Source organism: Oratosquilla oratoria, chromosome 21 (genome assembly GCF_046742065.1).
Source record: "Oratosquilla oratoria isolate Oo_2021 chromosome 21, ASM4674206v1, whole genome shotgun sequence".
Taxonomy (NCBI): Eukaryota; Metazoa; Arthropoda; class Malacostraca; order Stomatopoda; family Squillidae; genus Oratosquilla; species Oratosquilla oratoria.
This window is the reverse complement of record NC_134797.1, coordinates 51,148,650-51,165,992: the sequence shown is the minus strand read 5'-3', so window position 1 is coordinate 51,165,992 and position 17,343 is coordinate 51,148,650. Positions and strand designations below refer to the sequence as shown.

The 17,343-nt window shown below is 43.1% G+C and overlaps 1 protein-coding gene across 2 annotated transcripts in view; it reads left to right on the top strand.

The window, feature by feature from the left end:
• Positions 1-17,343, top strand: part of LOC143036920 (sphingomyelin phosphodiesterase-like) — a 158,812-nt gene that overhangs the window by 21,460 nt on the left and 120,009 nt on the right. The window lies entirely within an intron of this gene.

Below are 17,343 nucleotides of genomic sequence, written 5' to 3'. Positions count from 1 at the left end.
AAGAGCTCTTCTTTTACTCTGAATCGGTCTTTAAGAAAGTCCAGAAGGCTTCTTTTAAGCCCTCCAGTGTGTTCCAGTTTCCATAATAGTCGCTGGCGTGGTGCCTTGTCCAAGGCTTTCTCCAGATCCAATTACAGGCAAACCTCTCATCAATTTCTCATGAATGAAATCACGGCGGGTTTGCTACGCACGATCTCCCAAATTGGTGGTCTGCCTAAATACAAATGATTACAAAGGAAGAGCTTAGCGACAGGAGACCTTATGGTCCATAACTAATTCGGGTGCTAAAGATAGTTAAACGAAGAAACGAATAAACAAGCGAACCAAACCGTGGGCAAGCATTACATCACATTGCTTAGGTGTTTATCTAGATGAATCTTAAAATTTCGACCCGAACAATATTGCACTACCCCTGCAGGAAGTTTACTCCATTCGTTAACTACACGGTTGACAAGGTTATTTCTCCTCGTTGTTCACAAATCTGCATAATTTAGCTATTGTGCTGGTCTGAGACGATGTTCTCTAATTTGGGGGGTTTGAAGAAGGCAAAATTAGGTTGTGGATCTTGTCCGTCAGTTTCTCTGCTTTCCGTGTCCAGTCGATCCCGTCAGGTCTATTGGCCTCCCTTTCGTTTAGTGTCTGCTCCTTGATTTATTTCCTTCACACATATGTTTATGAATTTTAACCCAGCATTTTGTGTGTACGTTTCGCTTGTAGCTTCTTCAGAGGAATCATTCCTCTGAAGAAGCTACAAGCGAAACCGGTTAGGGATAAACTCGGAACGAGACCCGTGACTCTTTTTTCCACCTTTTTCAACTTGTCTCAACGTTTACCTAATTGCACTGTACTGGAAAGGAACAACCCTTGTTGGGTCTCGTTTCCTACTCTCCAATTGATCGTGCCTAACCTTAAATTCACGTACTGTTCCAATTTTATATTTTTGATTTCCAGTTATATATAGATCGGAATTAATTTGCTGTTCCAGTTTGGACTATATCACCTAAGCTATTCCAAGTATTTACGCATATATATGGAAAACTAACTCTATCTCTCTGTGCGTGTGTATGTGTGTGAAAGAGACATTGTAATATGTAGTAAATGGTTCTGGTGATAGCTTGGCTTGTACCAGCAAGCTATCCCAGGAGTTGAAACCAAAACACAGCGAAAGGGATAAAGGATGTGAAGATTTATATACTGGATGGTCGTGTGTATATATATATATATATATATATATATATAATAACAGAATATGATTAAGTGTGAAAGCACGATTTAACGTTAATGTATATGGCACTTAATGCCGTTGGAAAGTAGGGAATTCTGCCAATAGGGTGATATCGTCAGTCACCTTTTAAGTAAATTAACTAACTTTTAAACCAAGTTTTCAATGGAAAGAAAATAAAAAAGAAATTATAGTATTGGAATTTCACTTTTTTTCATAAAATAAATTATTTATTTGCACTGTCCTGCCAGACGCAGATAAATATATGACTACAGAAATGACAAGTGCTCAGAGTGAAGGACTGGCATGCAAACATTAATCCAGGGTCTACTCTTGTTATATTCGAATCCATTTTGGGGCTTAAATAATATACAAGGTGCTTGTGGATCCGGACTTCAGGCACACCCTGTAGAGAATAATTTCTGAAACTAGAATTGAGCGGAAAAGTGATGGTTTCTCTTTTTATTCTCTCTCTCACTCTCTCTTTCTCATTTTATATGTGATCTTATTTATTTCTTTATTTTTGTTGGCGGATTTGGAAACGGCTGGGGGCAAGTTTTGAGGGATTTGGCGAGGGAGAAGTTGATTTGGGGGATTTCGGCGAGGGAGAGGCTAGTTTTGAGGGATTAGGTGAGGGGGCGATTTGGTGGTTTTGGTGAGAGAATAGGATGATTTGGAGGATTTTTTTTCTTTTCTTTTTTTTTTTGGGTGGAGGGGTTGGAGGTGGAATGATGGGTGGGTGAGGGTTGGGGGTTGGGGTGTCGGAGGGAAAGGGTTGACAGGAAGTAATGATCTTGCGGAAGGAGAGAAAGTAATTCGCCTGAGGCGCCGAGGGAAAATGGAAGTTCATCTTGCCAAAAACGAACAAGAAACCCCTCCCGATTTTTATTTTTCATTTTCATTTTATTTTCCTCCCACCTGGAGAAAGGTATGGGGGAGAAAGAGCATGTAGTGTCGGAGGAATGGAGATGTTGGCTGAGGAAAGGGTCGTTAGTCAGGCAGACCGCAAGTAACGATTCACCTACTTTCTCACTGCTGACGACGCGTCACGTTTTCCTCTTGCTTGCCTGCCTACTTACCCGTCTGCCTGCTTGCCTGCCTACTTACCCGTCTGCCTGCCTACTTACCTGCCTGCCTGCCTACTTACCTGCCTACCTGCTTGCCTGCCTACTTACCTGCCTACCTGCTTGCCTGCCTACTTACCTGCCTACCTGCTTGCCTGCCTGCCTACTTACCTTCTTACTTGCCTGCCAGCCTGCTTGTCTTCTAACATATTTGTCTGCCTTCCTGCCTGCCATCATGTCTGTTTTCCTTCCTGCCTTCCTGTCTGTCTGCCTTCCTGCCTTCCGCTTTCTCCTCTTTTTCCTCGTTTTCCTCCTTCCTTTCCTTCTTCCTCCAACCTTCTTCAAATTCTTCCTTTCCTTCTTCCTCATTCTCTTCCCCTTCTTCCTCATCCTCTTCCCCTTCTTCTTTATTTTTTTTTCTTCATATTCCCCGTTATTTTGTCTTCCTCTTCCTCTTCCTCTTCCTCACCCTACTGATACTGCTGACGCTGGTCCCCGCCCTCCCCTTCCTATTCTCTTCATCCTACTCTTCTTCCTCCCCCTACCTCCTCTTCCTCTTCTTCCTCCCCCTCTTCCTCTTCTTCCTCCCCCTCTTCCTCCTCCCCCTCTTCCTCTTCTTCCTCCCCCTCTTTCTCTTCTTCCTCCCCCTCTTTCTCTTCTTCCTCCCCCTCTTCCTCTTCTTCCTCTTCTTCCTCCTCCCCTCCTCCTCTCTTCCTCCTCCTCTTCCTCCTCTCTTCCTCCTCCTCTTCCTCCCCCTCCTCCTCCTCTTCCTCCTCCTCTTCCTCCTCCTCTCTTCCTCTTCTTCCTCCTCCTCTTCCTCCTCTTCTTCCTCCTCCCCTCCTCCTCCTCTTCCTCCTCCTCTTCCTCCTCCTCTTCCTCCTCCTCTTCCTCCCCCTCCTCCTCCTCTTCCTCCCCCTCCTCCTCCTCTTCCTCCCCCTCCTCCTCTTCTTACTCTCCTGTTCAAAGTCTGGATTGCAGACGCGTCTCCACTCTCGCGAGCGTGCATGACTCTCAGGACGTGATACTTATATTTGGTGGTGGTGGTGGGGGGGGTGCACAGGCTTAGTGCACACGTGGATGTGCACTAAGCCTGGGCACATGGCCGGGGGTGGGGTGGGGGGACTCCAAGGTCGAAGAAGAGGGACAGAAGCGCTGGAGCCGAGGGCGCCCCTCTCACCACACGGAGCCGAATAAAATCGCTTCAGACGACGAATTTGAAACTTCGAGTGAATCCAGAAAGTACGAAAATTCTCCGAAGTCTGGAAGGAGGTTTCTCCCCCTCACGAAGGAAGGAAGCTCTCAAGCAGGTGATGCCCTAGTTGGAAAGTTCCTTCCCCCAGAGGGAGGGAAAGGAAGGAAGGAAGGAGCACCGGTGGCTCCTCCTTCAGGAGAAAGTTGTCGATTATATATTGTTCCCGCAACGGGCGCTGTTGTTTATTGCAATTTGGGGGTTTGTAAGTCACGTTTGAGAGCGTTTGCGGGCGGGCGGCGGGATCTGTTGAACAAGGGAGGCGTCGCGTACCAGGCACTCACTGCGTGGGGGGAACAGTGCGATAAAGAGGCACCGTGAAAACACACACACACACACACACACACACACACACACACACACACACACACACACACACACACACACACACACACACACACACACACACACACACATAGCTCTCTTCCCGTAAAATACAATTAGGTAAATACATACACACACATACGCACGCACACAAATGCACACACACACACACACACACACACACACACACACACACACACACACACACACACACACACACCTTTGTCGCTGCCGCCTGAAGACATATTGCAGGGTGGAGGAGGAAAAGGAGGAGGAAGAGGAAGAAGAAAAAGAGGAGGAGGATAAGGTGCTGTCCGTGGGGATCTTCAGGGCCCAAGGTTTTCGCTTTTTACTTTCATGGCGAAAGAGAAAGGGAGAGGGAGAGAGAGAATGAGGGAAAGAAATGGAAATGTCTTTAGTGTTTATATATGATTTTTTTATAACTTTCTCAGTATTTGAGACCAAACTTTAATTTAGAATGAATCTACCACACCACCACCACTACCACCCACACCACAATTGCCACCACCACCTTCACTACCTCACTCACTACAACCACCATCACCACCTACACTACACCCACACTACAACCACCATCACCACCTACACTACACCCACACTACTACTACCACCACCACCACTACCCGCATTACCACCACAGCCACTATAACCACCCGGTTGGCGTTACTAGTTCTTCCCACGTAGCCTTACGTGTCTGTGGTTCCTCAGCTGGATGAACATTGTCTGGTATTGGAATGAAATATTATATAGATATCTTGGTTACAATCCGGGGAGAGAATGGCAGCCCCTCGTGGCTGGATTTTCATATGGAGGTGTGGGTGTTGATGTGATTCGAAGGAGAGTGGCGTGGAGATGACTCTCTCCGACGCCTCTCGGGTTACTCGTCGCACGCCTCATTGAGTTTGGCTGGGTTAGGCCAACCTTTCGAAAACATGTGACGTCATGTCGTTCTTGATTGGTCCTAGATCGCGTGACCCTGCAGTGATGTCATGTCGTCGTTCTTGATTGGTCCTAGATCACGCGACCCTGCCTGGTCTTGGTCAAGGTCTCGGCCAACAGGGGCGGGGTCGTCTTGCTTGCCCAGCAGCCCCGGCCCATCTCGCCAGAAGTGACGCAGCAGCAGCAGCAGCAGCAATCTCCGTCGTACCACCACGAATAACGGGAGACGCCCCCGACAGGCGTTGTTATCCTGAGGCAGCGCCAAGAGGTCGTGCTTTGGTGTAGGAAACGACGCTAGTGTTGGATCCCTCATTTATTTATTTGTTTCTTTGTTTATTTTCGGGGTGTATTTCTTCTGTTAGGTGATGTTAGGGTGTCTTGTACTCGAATGGAGTTTCAAAATGGTATTCACTTCTCACATTCCATTGGAAAAAAAATCACAACTTACTCCATAATTTTGTTTTTCACATTCAATAACATGCATAACTCCATTACTTGATATTTTTTCCGTCCGCCAAAAAAAAACTGATAATGAAATTGTACATTTAGGTTTCGTAGTAGGCAACCCAGGCGAGCTGCGTCAGGAAGGAAATGCGCACAGAAAGTCAAGTGTTTATGTGCGACAGATGTTGGCCATCTTGATCTTCAGCGCCTAGGGCTTTGGTGCGCCTTACCATTATGTCTTACTGTTTGGTGAGCACGAGTTTGGGAAAGGAATAAGTAATTATAGTGTGTGTTTGTATTTGTTTGTGTCTGGGTGTTTGTGGGCTTGGATGTGTGTGTGTTTGTATTTGGTTGTGTGGGAGTGTGTGTTCGTGTGTATTTGTGGGTGCCAATGGATGTGTGTGTTTGGTTGGCTGTGTATGTGGTTGTGTGTGCGCGTGTGTCTGTGTTTGTATGTGTGTGTGTGTTGATAATGTATCTGCATAAGTATTAGTGATGTGCCAGAACCAAAATTTTTACCGATACCGATACCGATACCGATATTTTTTTTAGCATTTTACCGATACCGATACAGGAATTTAATGGGTTACCGATACCGATACCGATACCGATACCGATATTTTGCGCATTGCTCACAATGCCTTGTACTTTATTGTGCACTTTTTCATAAAGCTCTGGGATAGTTGTGTTAGAGATGTATTTCCTGCTTGGGATCTTATAGTTTGGTTTTAAGTGATTAAGGAGCCTAGCAAATCCCAGATCTTCTACAATAGATATAGGTTGACAATCTATTGTGATCATTTCAGCAATATATTTGTGTACCTCTTTTGCTGGAGCACTGTTGATGTCCCAAATCTTTTTGTACTGGAGAGTAGCTTCAAGAGTTGGCTGTTGAGATACCTGTTTTGCACTTGAACAGCCTGTTTGACTTTGACTAGAAGTTGAAGTTGAAATTTTTAGCTTTTTGGTAGGTGGAACATTTAAGAATGAGGCAAGTGTTGGGTTTGATTCAGCTGCTTTTTTCTGCTCCAATTCGGCATTTCCAAACTCATCAGGATGTTTATGTTGAAGATGCTTTCTAATATTTGTTGTTGTTTGGGTTTGCCTGTTTATTCCTCCTCTGCTTAATATTGTATTACAGAAATTACAGGATACTTTTGAAGAATCATCTTTGCATACTGTCACTAGATTCCATATAACACTTTGCTTTGACTTATGCATTATTGCTAATTCTGGCAATTCTAATTGTAATTTAATAAATTTATCACAATATTGACTATCTGAAAAATGCAAGTTCAAATATTAAATATAAATAAATAATTACAATAAATAAATATTAAGAATGAGATCGAAAAGGGTAATAGGATAATAGCCATCAGCTAGCTGTCTTCTCTTCTTACATAAGACGCAAATGATTCCACAACCACATGGCGTGAAAGACACCCTTTACTTTATATATTTATATAATTATTTATTTGTTTCATGAATGAAAGTAATTTAACTTAAATTTTCTCTCAAGGTATCGGTATCGGTATTTATTTTTCAATACCGATACCGATATACCGATACCTTCTATTTTACCGATACCGATATATACCGATACCGATAGCTTGAAAATAAACCGATATTTACCGATACCGATACCGATACCGAAGCTTCGGTACATCACTAATAAGTATGTATACCTTTATGGCGCGACGGTCTCTTTACCTGGATAAAATCGTCTGACGCCGGCCAGGATAAAATCTCTAAAGGCGGCGACGACCGTGCTTAAGCCTCCGTGGATGTTGGTTTGTTTTTGTGCTTTATTGCGTCATCCCGGCCACAGGGTCCGTGGCACCGAAAAAACGTCGGCTGTGGCCCTCGACATCATCATAACTCCGTGGAACTTTACTTTTTATTATTATTATTATTATTATTATTATTATTATTATTATTATTATTATTATTATTATTACTCTTATTATTATTATTTATTATTACTATTTTTTGCGTGGTTATGGTTTTGCCATTGAACATATACGATTAAATTAACAAAACAACATCAACAACAATAAAATGATAAAAAAGAAGATAAACATATCATGTTGCTGTAACCGAGACTGTTAATCATGTAAGCGGAATCACACGTTATAAATAACCATGACCCCTGGTCAACATTTGTTTAGGACAAAGAGAAAGAAACTTGTGCACAGGCGCGAAAGGTCAGACGACATGACGTCATAACACGTTCAGTATGAAGCTCCGTAAGTGTCACAAACTTTTTCACTGCGTACATTTCTCGTTTAAATCCCTATACTTATTGATATGTGATTTCCTTGTATCAAGCCAGTTGGACGGAGGGTAGTTCATTGTAAAATAAAACCACATTCAAGTTTACTTTTGAGTTAGTAAACAAGCACCACTCATTCTGTAATATATTCACGGCCAAATATTTCTTCAGCAGAATTAATATAATCGTAAAACACCAGTTTATTTGCAAGGAAGGAGAAAAAAATCCTCGTAAACATGATAAGAATAGTTTCTCTCTGGAGAAGAATCCTGCTTCTTAACCTGAAAGCCAAGGGTACATCTTGCTTCTTAGACAAATTCAAATCGCAGACGACGTCGTTAAGATCTTGACTCAGCAAATGTTCGTCCAATAACAGCTTGCTTCGGACGTTAGATCGTCATATTTTCTTTCACTTGATCTGCTATCTCATCATGTGATTGGGGATGAATAACTGTTCTCTTGGATTAAATGTTATACAATTTATATTTGACAAAAGTAAACTTGAATGTGGTTTTATTATACAATGAACTACCCTCCGTCCAACTGGCTTGATACAAGGAAATCACATATCAATAAGTATAGGGATTTAAACGAGAAATGTACGCAGTGAAAAAGTTTGTGACACTTACGGAGCTTCATACTGAACGTGTTATGACGTCATGTCGTCTGACCTTTCGCGCCTGTGCACAAGTTTCTTTCTCTTTGTCCTAAACAAATGTTGACCAGGGGTCATGGTTATTTATAACGTGTGAATCCGCTTACATGATTAACATTCTCGGTTACAGCAACATGATATGTTTATCTTCTTTTTTATAATTTTATTGTTGTTGATGTTTTTGTTAATTTAATCGTATATGTTCAATGGCAAAACCATAACCACGCAAAAAATAGTAATAATAAATAATAATAATAAGCCCTTGATTTGTTAACAGATAGGGATACTTATGAATTACTTACTAAAAATCCCCTTAAGTCCACTGCAGCGGAATTTAACAAGCAAGCCCGTAAAATAATAGGAGATGACCAATTCAATAAGTTAAAAGTTATCAGCCCTCAGCTACCAAATTTCTATGGTCTCCCTAAGCTCCACAAAGGAGGCATTCCCCTTAGACCAATTATTTCAAACAGGAATTCTTGCACAAATAAGACTTCCAAATGGCTCACGGGAATTCTTTCACCTTTCGTAGGAAGTTTCTCCAATTCCCACATTAAACACACTGAGGACTTCATGAATAAAATTAAGAACCAAAAAATCCCAGAACACAGTAAATTGCTTAGCCTCGATATAGTTTCGCTATTCACAAATATAAATGTAGATGATGTTCTCACTTTTTTGGAAACCAAGTTGCAACCGTCACAAGATAAACTTCCCCTTTCAATTTCTAAATTGATTAGTTTAACACGTCTTTGTATTACTTCCAATGTTTTCTCCTTCAAAAATTCTTTTTTCAGGCAAAGGTACGGTTGCAGCATGGGTTCTAACCTTTCCCCGGTGTTGGCGAACCTATACATGGAATACTTTGAGTGCGTACTTTTACCTAGTATCAAACCAGCCGACATGTTCTGGTTCAGATATGTAGATGATGTTTTCACTATCTGGGATGACAAATGGGGCTCTTTCAATGTTTTTCTTGATAATCGTAACAATTTAGCACATAATATTAGATTTAAAGTAGAATGGGAAATTGAAGGAAGAATACCTTTTATTGATATTTTAGTGATCAGATGTCCAGATAATTTGTCCTTTACAGTATACAGGAAGCCTACTCATACGGGCAGTTATTTACATTTTTTCAGTAATCATCCGGATAATATAAAATATAGTGTTGCCTCGGGCCTTTATTTAAGAGCTCTTCGGATTTGCAGCCCGGAATTTCTCAACTCAGAAATTGAATCAGTGCACACTCAATTATTAAAAATAGGCTACCCAGACTGGTTTCTGACAAAAGCCCTCAGCAAAGCCAAAACCAGTTATTTTAGAACAAACAATTCCAACACAAAATTTGTCTGGGAAAAATCAAATATCAAACTCCCTTATAACGAATCCATGCATGCCGCATCTAAATTATTACCTAGGAACCAAATCAAGGTCACTTTTAGTTACCCAAATAATATTTTTAAAAAAGTAGTAAATGTCCATCATAGGACATCCAATAAGGACATATCTGGAGTATACAAGATACCATGTCTCGACTGTGATAAAGTGTACTGGGGACAAACGGGACGTGATCTACCCACTAGGATCAAAGAACATAAAAATTCTTTACGATACGGCCAAGAAAACTCAGCTGTATTCCTCCATTCTAGCCTTTTAGATCACAGAATAGATTGGAGGAATGCAGCTACAGTGTACAATTCAAATTGTAGTTTCAAAAGAAAAATTATTGAGTCCTCACTAATAAAAAAAGTTTCCTAATTATAATACATCCAAAGGTCAATGGTCACCTGATGCTATAACTAGTATGGCGGTTGACAAGTTCATCTCTACAGGACGTAACGTCCGACCTCACTCGGGGCAAGTGACCTGAGGCTTACTGAGTCCCCCAATGCTCCTTCCTCCTCTGTATATAACCTCTTGTCTATGTACCCTATAATTGTAACTGCTGAAGAGGACCACAGTCAGTGGTCGAAATATACGGTTTTACTCTGTATCTCAGCTTATCTTTCTCCGAGAGTGGGTTTAAGTTTTATATATACATATATATATATATATATATATATATATATGTATATATATATATATATGTATATATATATATAATGTGTGTGTGTGTGTGTGTGTGTGTTCACCACGGTCTTTGATCACGTTTGACTCGTGATCGACAACTATTACCCTTCCGGATGAGAGCTCAGAGCTCGTACATGGTCCAATCTATGGGTAATGCTGTAACCTTACACACACACACATACACGCGCGCGCACAACTCCTTGCTCACCTAGTGCTGATTCTTCTCAACACTAGGCGGGACTCGAACTCGGATTGCTGAATTAGCAGTCGAGAACGGTACGACTGCATCGTCGTATAGTATGTGTTAGCGCCTGTGTGATTCACCATGGTCTTGGATCACCTTACACCTTACACCTTACACCTTACACGCACACCCAACACCCCGCCCACGAGAGTTGGAGTAACGACCCGCAGCACAGCGATACTGAAATTATTTCAGCCCTGGGCGGGGTTTGAATCCGGACCGCCGTAGTGTGTGTGTGTGTGTGCGCGCACGCGCGCTGTACTGTATGTGTGTATGCGTGCGCAGGTGTGCATATGTGCGTGCCTACGTGTATGTATATGTGTACTTGCGCGCGTTTGTGCGTGTTTAGAGAGAGGGAGAGAGCACCCGACAGATTCATCTTCAGAGGCGCTGGAGACCTCACGCCACGAGGCTTAGCTGCCCACCTGCCACCATTTTTTTTTTCTTTCCCCGAGAAAAAATCGCCGACAGTCCCGGGGTTCAAAATATTTACAAATAACCCTTTCACTACCGAGGCCGACTTATATCGTTCTACGTGCCGCCAGACGATTTTATTCGGCCGTTTTTGTGAAGTCTTGGTCACACTAGCATTTGGAATCGCTGGATCCAGCGATACGACTTAATTTGCCAATCATTTGCGCTGCACTAGATACTGATTCTGGCTGCTTTGAGCTCCCTGGCTAACGACAAGCGGGAGGTATTAAGAAACTATCTTTTACTCAACATACATGCGACTAAACAAATATTACACTTCTTTTTTAAGGACTTTCAATAAATAAAGAAAAAAGGATGGATGGGAATCCAAGAAAACGACCAAATATAAAATCTAATTTGATGGGAATGTAATATTTAGTTTTCGTATGACCTCGGTGGTATGCGCGAAACAAATGTTTTCACAAGGCCGAAGACATGTCATGTCAACCTCACTGGTCCCATGAGTCTATTTTAAGTCTTATAGAAAAACTTCAAGAGCATCAAGTCCTTTGGAACCCCAGACATCTCTACTGTTACATAAGTAGATACGGCTTGTGTTGTTGTTAAGATCAGCTGATTCCGCCAGTCTAGGGTTAAAACAATAGCAAGTATTAATGTAGCTGGAAGTCCACAGGGACCTGGGGGTTTGCGAAGGGCTAACCAAATGAATCTCAACCTTTTTCACTCGATTCCTCCCCTTCACGAATTTTCAACATTCATGCGGCTCCCCTTTATTTTTCTTACAACCCCCCCAAAAAAAAATATATATGTATGTGTATATATATATATATATATAATCTATATATAAACAAACAAAAAATAATAGTAATAATAAAAGGCTGATGAAAAAAAACTCTGCTTTATTACAAAGTTGACAATCATAATTATTTTACATTTATGGCTTCCTTGTGGGCCCATAACTCCCCGGTTGAGAACCACTGGGTTAACCTCTGTGATAAACCCTCGAGAGTCACGAGGAGGAACTTGCCCGGGTCAGGCGAGGCGCTCCGAGGGTTAATCTCGAATGTCCTCGGCGCGGTGGACAAGGCTCCCGAGGACTCGAGCCCGCTCCGACCTCGGGGGACTTCGACACTTCGTGGAAGACTTGAGAGACGAGAAGGACCGGCCGGCTGGCGGAGGAACGCTGGACGGAATAGTCGGTCAGCCGGAACAGATAGAGAAATACAACGAAACAGCTGGCGGGACATCGGAATTTATGTAAATACGGGACGGAAGAGCCGGCCGGCCATCACACAACTACAGCGGAATACAAAGATTTAACGGCCGGTCGTCATAGTGGGCGGGACAATAGCAACGGGTCGGTAGCCGGCCGGCCAGCACTCACAGTTACAGCTGAATACACGGAATATCCGGCTGGTCGGCATAGAGGGTGGGATAATAGCAACGGGAGGATAGCCAGCCGGCCGGCCGGCAAAAACTGACAAAACTGCAGAACAAACACACACAATAGATGGCCGGCTGGCATAGAGGGCGGGATAATAGCAACGGGCGGATAGCCAGCCGACCGGCAGATACGACGAAGCAGCGGAAAAATCACGAAATAGCCGGCCGGCTGGCATAAAGGGCGGGACAGTAACAAGGGACGGATTGCAGGCCGGCTGGACGGCACAAAAGGCAGTTAGGAGGTGCCAGCTGGCTAGCAAAGAACGTGGAATGCAATGGTGGCCGGCATAGAAGCGGAATGCTGAAAGCATAAGAGAGAATTGCCGGCAGGCAGGCATGCACAGAAGATGTAAGACAATTGCCGGCTGGCCAGTACAGGAGCAACAGAATTGCCGACAGGGTGGGCGAGGTCAGGCCAGGGGGTTCCCCCCAGCTGAATAAAACTGTTTCGATATCAAAGAGGAGAAAAAAAATGTTGGTTGAGATTATTGAAAGGTGTGTGTGTAATTCATCATGGTCTTGGATCATTTGTTGGACTCGTGATCGACAGCTAACCCTCCACCCCCACCCCCCGGATGAACGCTCAGAGTTCATGTATGACCGATCTATGGGTAATGCTGCTGTGACCTCGTACACACACACACACACACACACACACACACACACACACACACACACACATGGAACATATTAAAGAAAAATACAAGGAGGGAACAGATAAACATGTACCTAAGAAGAAATAAAAAAGGGTTTACATAAAGTGATGGTATAACAAAAAGTTAAGTGATGCTAAAGATAGAAGAGACAATGCCTGGAAAAGATGAAAAAAAAGAAAGAAAAAAAAAAGGCAAACATACAAGGTATGTTAAATAAGTAATGAGAAAATGTCAGGAGAGACACTATTTTCATAAGCTTACAAAACTTTGTCTCCTTCAAAATTATTGCCTCTCGCATCTACGCACTTTTGCATGCGTCTCTCCCAATCCTGGAAGACCTCCTCAAAGTTCTTTTTCAGTAGTCCCTTCAGGTAACTTTCCGATGCCTCTTTCAGCTCCTATGTTGACTGGAATCTGGTTCCCCTGAGGCTGTCTTTCATGCGTGGGAACAGGAAGAAGTCGCAAGGGGCTAGGTCAGGGCTGTAGGGTGGGTGTTGTACCACTTTCATTCCCCTGTCAGCCATCCAGGTGGTCACCAGCGTTGACTTGTGCAATATTCCACACGAAACTGCCTCTGGTCGTCGGAGAGGATCTTTGGCACGAACTTGGCACAGACTTTGTGGAGCTTCAGATCTTCGGTCAGAACTGTCTCTACTGTGCCAATACCAACAGCTTCAGATATCATCCTCACATTTATTCGACGGTCTTGCATCACTAACCTTTGCTCTTCCTCAATATTTTCCTCCTTGTGTGCACTTTTCGGTGCTCCAGATCTGGGTTCATCCTCAACCTGTTCATTTCCTTCAGAAAATCAGTTAGACCGCCGATAGAAACTTGCTTGGCTCATCTGTTCATCCCCATAGGCCTCCTTTAACATTCCATAAGCTTCTTGTTTAGTTTTCTTAAGTTTAACACAAAATTTGGTGGCGTAACGTTGCTCCATGTTTCCCTGCATCTTGACAAGTGTTCACAGATCGGCAAACCGAATCAGACTGGTTCCACCACGTTCACCGCTGCACTCAGACCTACAAACATAGAAAGTTGCCAGTTAGTCATTTTATAGAATATATGTATGTGTATTTCACCATGAAGTAGTATTTTGATCAAATTATATTTAATGTCTCGCCTGACATTTTCTCATTACTTATTTAACCTACCTTGTACATCAAACTGAGAATGAATATGTAAATATACGTCGAGATGAAAAAAGAAACTACGAAAAAGATATAATAGAAAAATACAAAGACCAACCTAAACTATTTTAGATATGTAAATCAGAAAGATACAACAGCGGTTCACTACGAGCATAACTCTCCTCCCGCAAAATACAACTAGGTACACACACACAAACTCCGCACCCTCGAGAGTTGGAGTAACGGCTCACAGCACAGCGATACTGAAATTTCAGCCCTTAGCGGGATTCGAACTCTGACCGCTGGGTTAGCAGTTGGGAACGCTACCAGTGCCCCGTCGAGCCGTGTATGCGCACGTGCATTTACCTATTTGTAATATACAAGAAAGGAATTACACTCTTAAAGAGCTGCCTTTCCTCTATACTCAACAGTATACTGTGGAGGCGCTGTTTATCGCTTCATTACCTTCGACACGACCAGTGTGGCAGGGAACAGGGATGACCCATCATCCACGAGGTGGATGTGGGAGGGAATTTTACCATGAGATTTGGAATTTGATTGTATATATATATATATATATATATATATATATATATATATATATATATATATATGTATATATATATATATAAATTTCTAGTCAGTCAATACAAGGTTAACACCTTCAACCCGATACCCTTTGTTGATTTCGTTCTGGCGAACACCATACAATTTTATTCAGCTGAGGTTGAAACTAATTGAAAATAATGGGATGTGTGATATTTTTTCCTTCTCTTCTTTTTATAAGGGATGTGAAATACAATATTCGCCATTTGAATATCACCTCGCCGCAAATGTAACAGAAATGCAGAATTTTTCGGTATGATAATAGTGAATGGGATATAAAGCCAAGACCCACGTTCTGTCAACAGAGGGAAAATTTTGAGTTCAAATCTACAACTGACAGAGGACTGCCACGTAGGAGTGGGGCACGTTTGAATGTCCACTCATGCTTGTTAATGCATCAGTTTTATTGTCGATGTAGGATTATGCTTCCAAAAAGGAAGCTGTTACACTTTACAGATATCGAAATAGATTATTTCTTGTAACAAGTACTCCGTAGAACTGTTGTATATTGCGTAATGATACGTAAGTATTATGCTGGAACTAAAGAACAACGTGACCGACAAGTTCAAGCCTGTTCATCGTGTTAAGTATATATGAAAAAAAGACTGAGGAGCATACGCCAGGAGGCGCCGAGTAGCAGAGGCCGAAGCCGACCCCTTTAACCTGTTATGCGTTTGGGCTGTCGGGGCAGGTCACCGTCACTGCAACTGGGAATCGGAGAGGAGTGCGGGTTTCGAACCCACACCTAACCGAATGTGAAACCAGCACGCTTCCGATGACGCCACCTTTGGCATGGGGGAAAAGTCTTTATTGACCAGCCGAGGAAGCTGAAGGTTTGTGCGCCAGTGGACACGTGTACACGCAGCTGTAGCAAGTGGGTCTCGAGCCGGGAATAATTGGTGACATCGCGGAGTGATCCGAGGCCCTTTTGTGCCGCCTTGGGTGTCGCGCCCGCCCGCCCCGAATGCGGAGGGACCAGAAACATTCGAAAGTCTTCCATGATCGTAGACCACGACATTGAAAGTGTAAATACGCCTAAGTGCACATGGAGTGCACGCACGAACACACACACGGCCCACGAACGAACACACACACACACACACACACATACACACACACACACACACACACACACACACGACTCTATGGCGCAATTGGTAGAGTTCCGGGCAGCTACTACGGCGGTCCGGGTTCGAATCCCGCCCAGGGCTGAAATAATGTCAGTATCACTGCGCTGCGAGTCATTACTACAACTCTTGTGGGCAGGGAGTTGGGTGTGTGTGTGTGCGTGTAAAGTCACGGCATTACCCATAAATCGGTCATATATGAGCTCTGAGCTCTCTTCCGGGAGGGAAATAGCTGTCGATCACAAGTTCAACACGTGATCTAAGACCATGGTGAATCACACACACACACACACACACACACACACCTCAAGATGAGCATTTGGGCAACAGATAATCCGGCATCAAATCCGAAGACTTGTTTAGAATTTTTTAAGATTTTATTTGAGATTGATTGATCTGCAAGCGAGAGGGGGTTGGGTGGATTGTGTGTACCTAGACGTAGAGGTCTTCGACATGTCCCGCAGAAGCGACTTCTATGGAAATTGGATCCTATTGGAGGACTAAAAGGTGATGATGGGATGATACATTTATTTTTAACAATTCCCGGTATGATCCCCGATACTGCTCCAAACTTCATATTCCGATACGAGTCCCGATACTGGTACCTCCTATGATTAATTAGAATTCATGGTTATTTTCAGGCCCTGGTTTGGGAAACAGTACTTTATGAACAAAGAATATTTATTAATCATCGGAAATTTCGAGCATTGTTGGGACTTGTATCGTAATCGTTGAATTTTTTTTTATCGTCCCGTCACTAAGAGGTAGCCTTCTTGAATTGAGGAAGGGTTACCTAAAGGCCAACGTCACCACTTAGAGGTAGCCTTGTTGAATGGAAGAAGGGCTGCCTAAAGGCCAGATACATAAGGTAGTGAAAGATATCAAGGTGGAGGACAGTGACTAGCGGAGTCCCTCAGGGGTCGGTGCTAGTTCCAGTTATGTTCTTTATCTACGTAAATGGCATGATGGAAGATACAACAATCTATGCTAACACGTTTCCAGGTAACTGAAAAAAAATAAAAGGAAAACGAGGACCGTAGATTGCTACAATAAAGATTCGGCTTATATGTAGGGGCCAAGAGTGGAAATTTAATTTGTGTGTTAGAAAATGCAAAGTATTGGAAATGGGAAGTAGCTCGAAGACCGTTGCTGAATTAACCCGTGGAAAGTGAGGAAATTACAACGAGGAGAAAGATCTGAGTGTTGGTATGGGGTCATCTGACACATCGATAAGATTGTGAGGGAGACGTATGGACCGCTGGAAAACCCAAGTTGCCTTTCACTATTTGGATGAAGATGACAGAGACTATATTTCGTCCAGAATTGGAGAATGCAACATTGGCATGAAGAAGGGGAGGAGCGTACGCCAGGAGACGCTGAGTATCTGGGGCCGAAGCCGTCGCCTTTGCCCTATGTACATGGGCTTTTGGGGACTC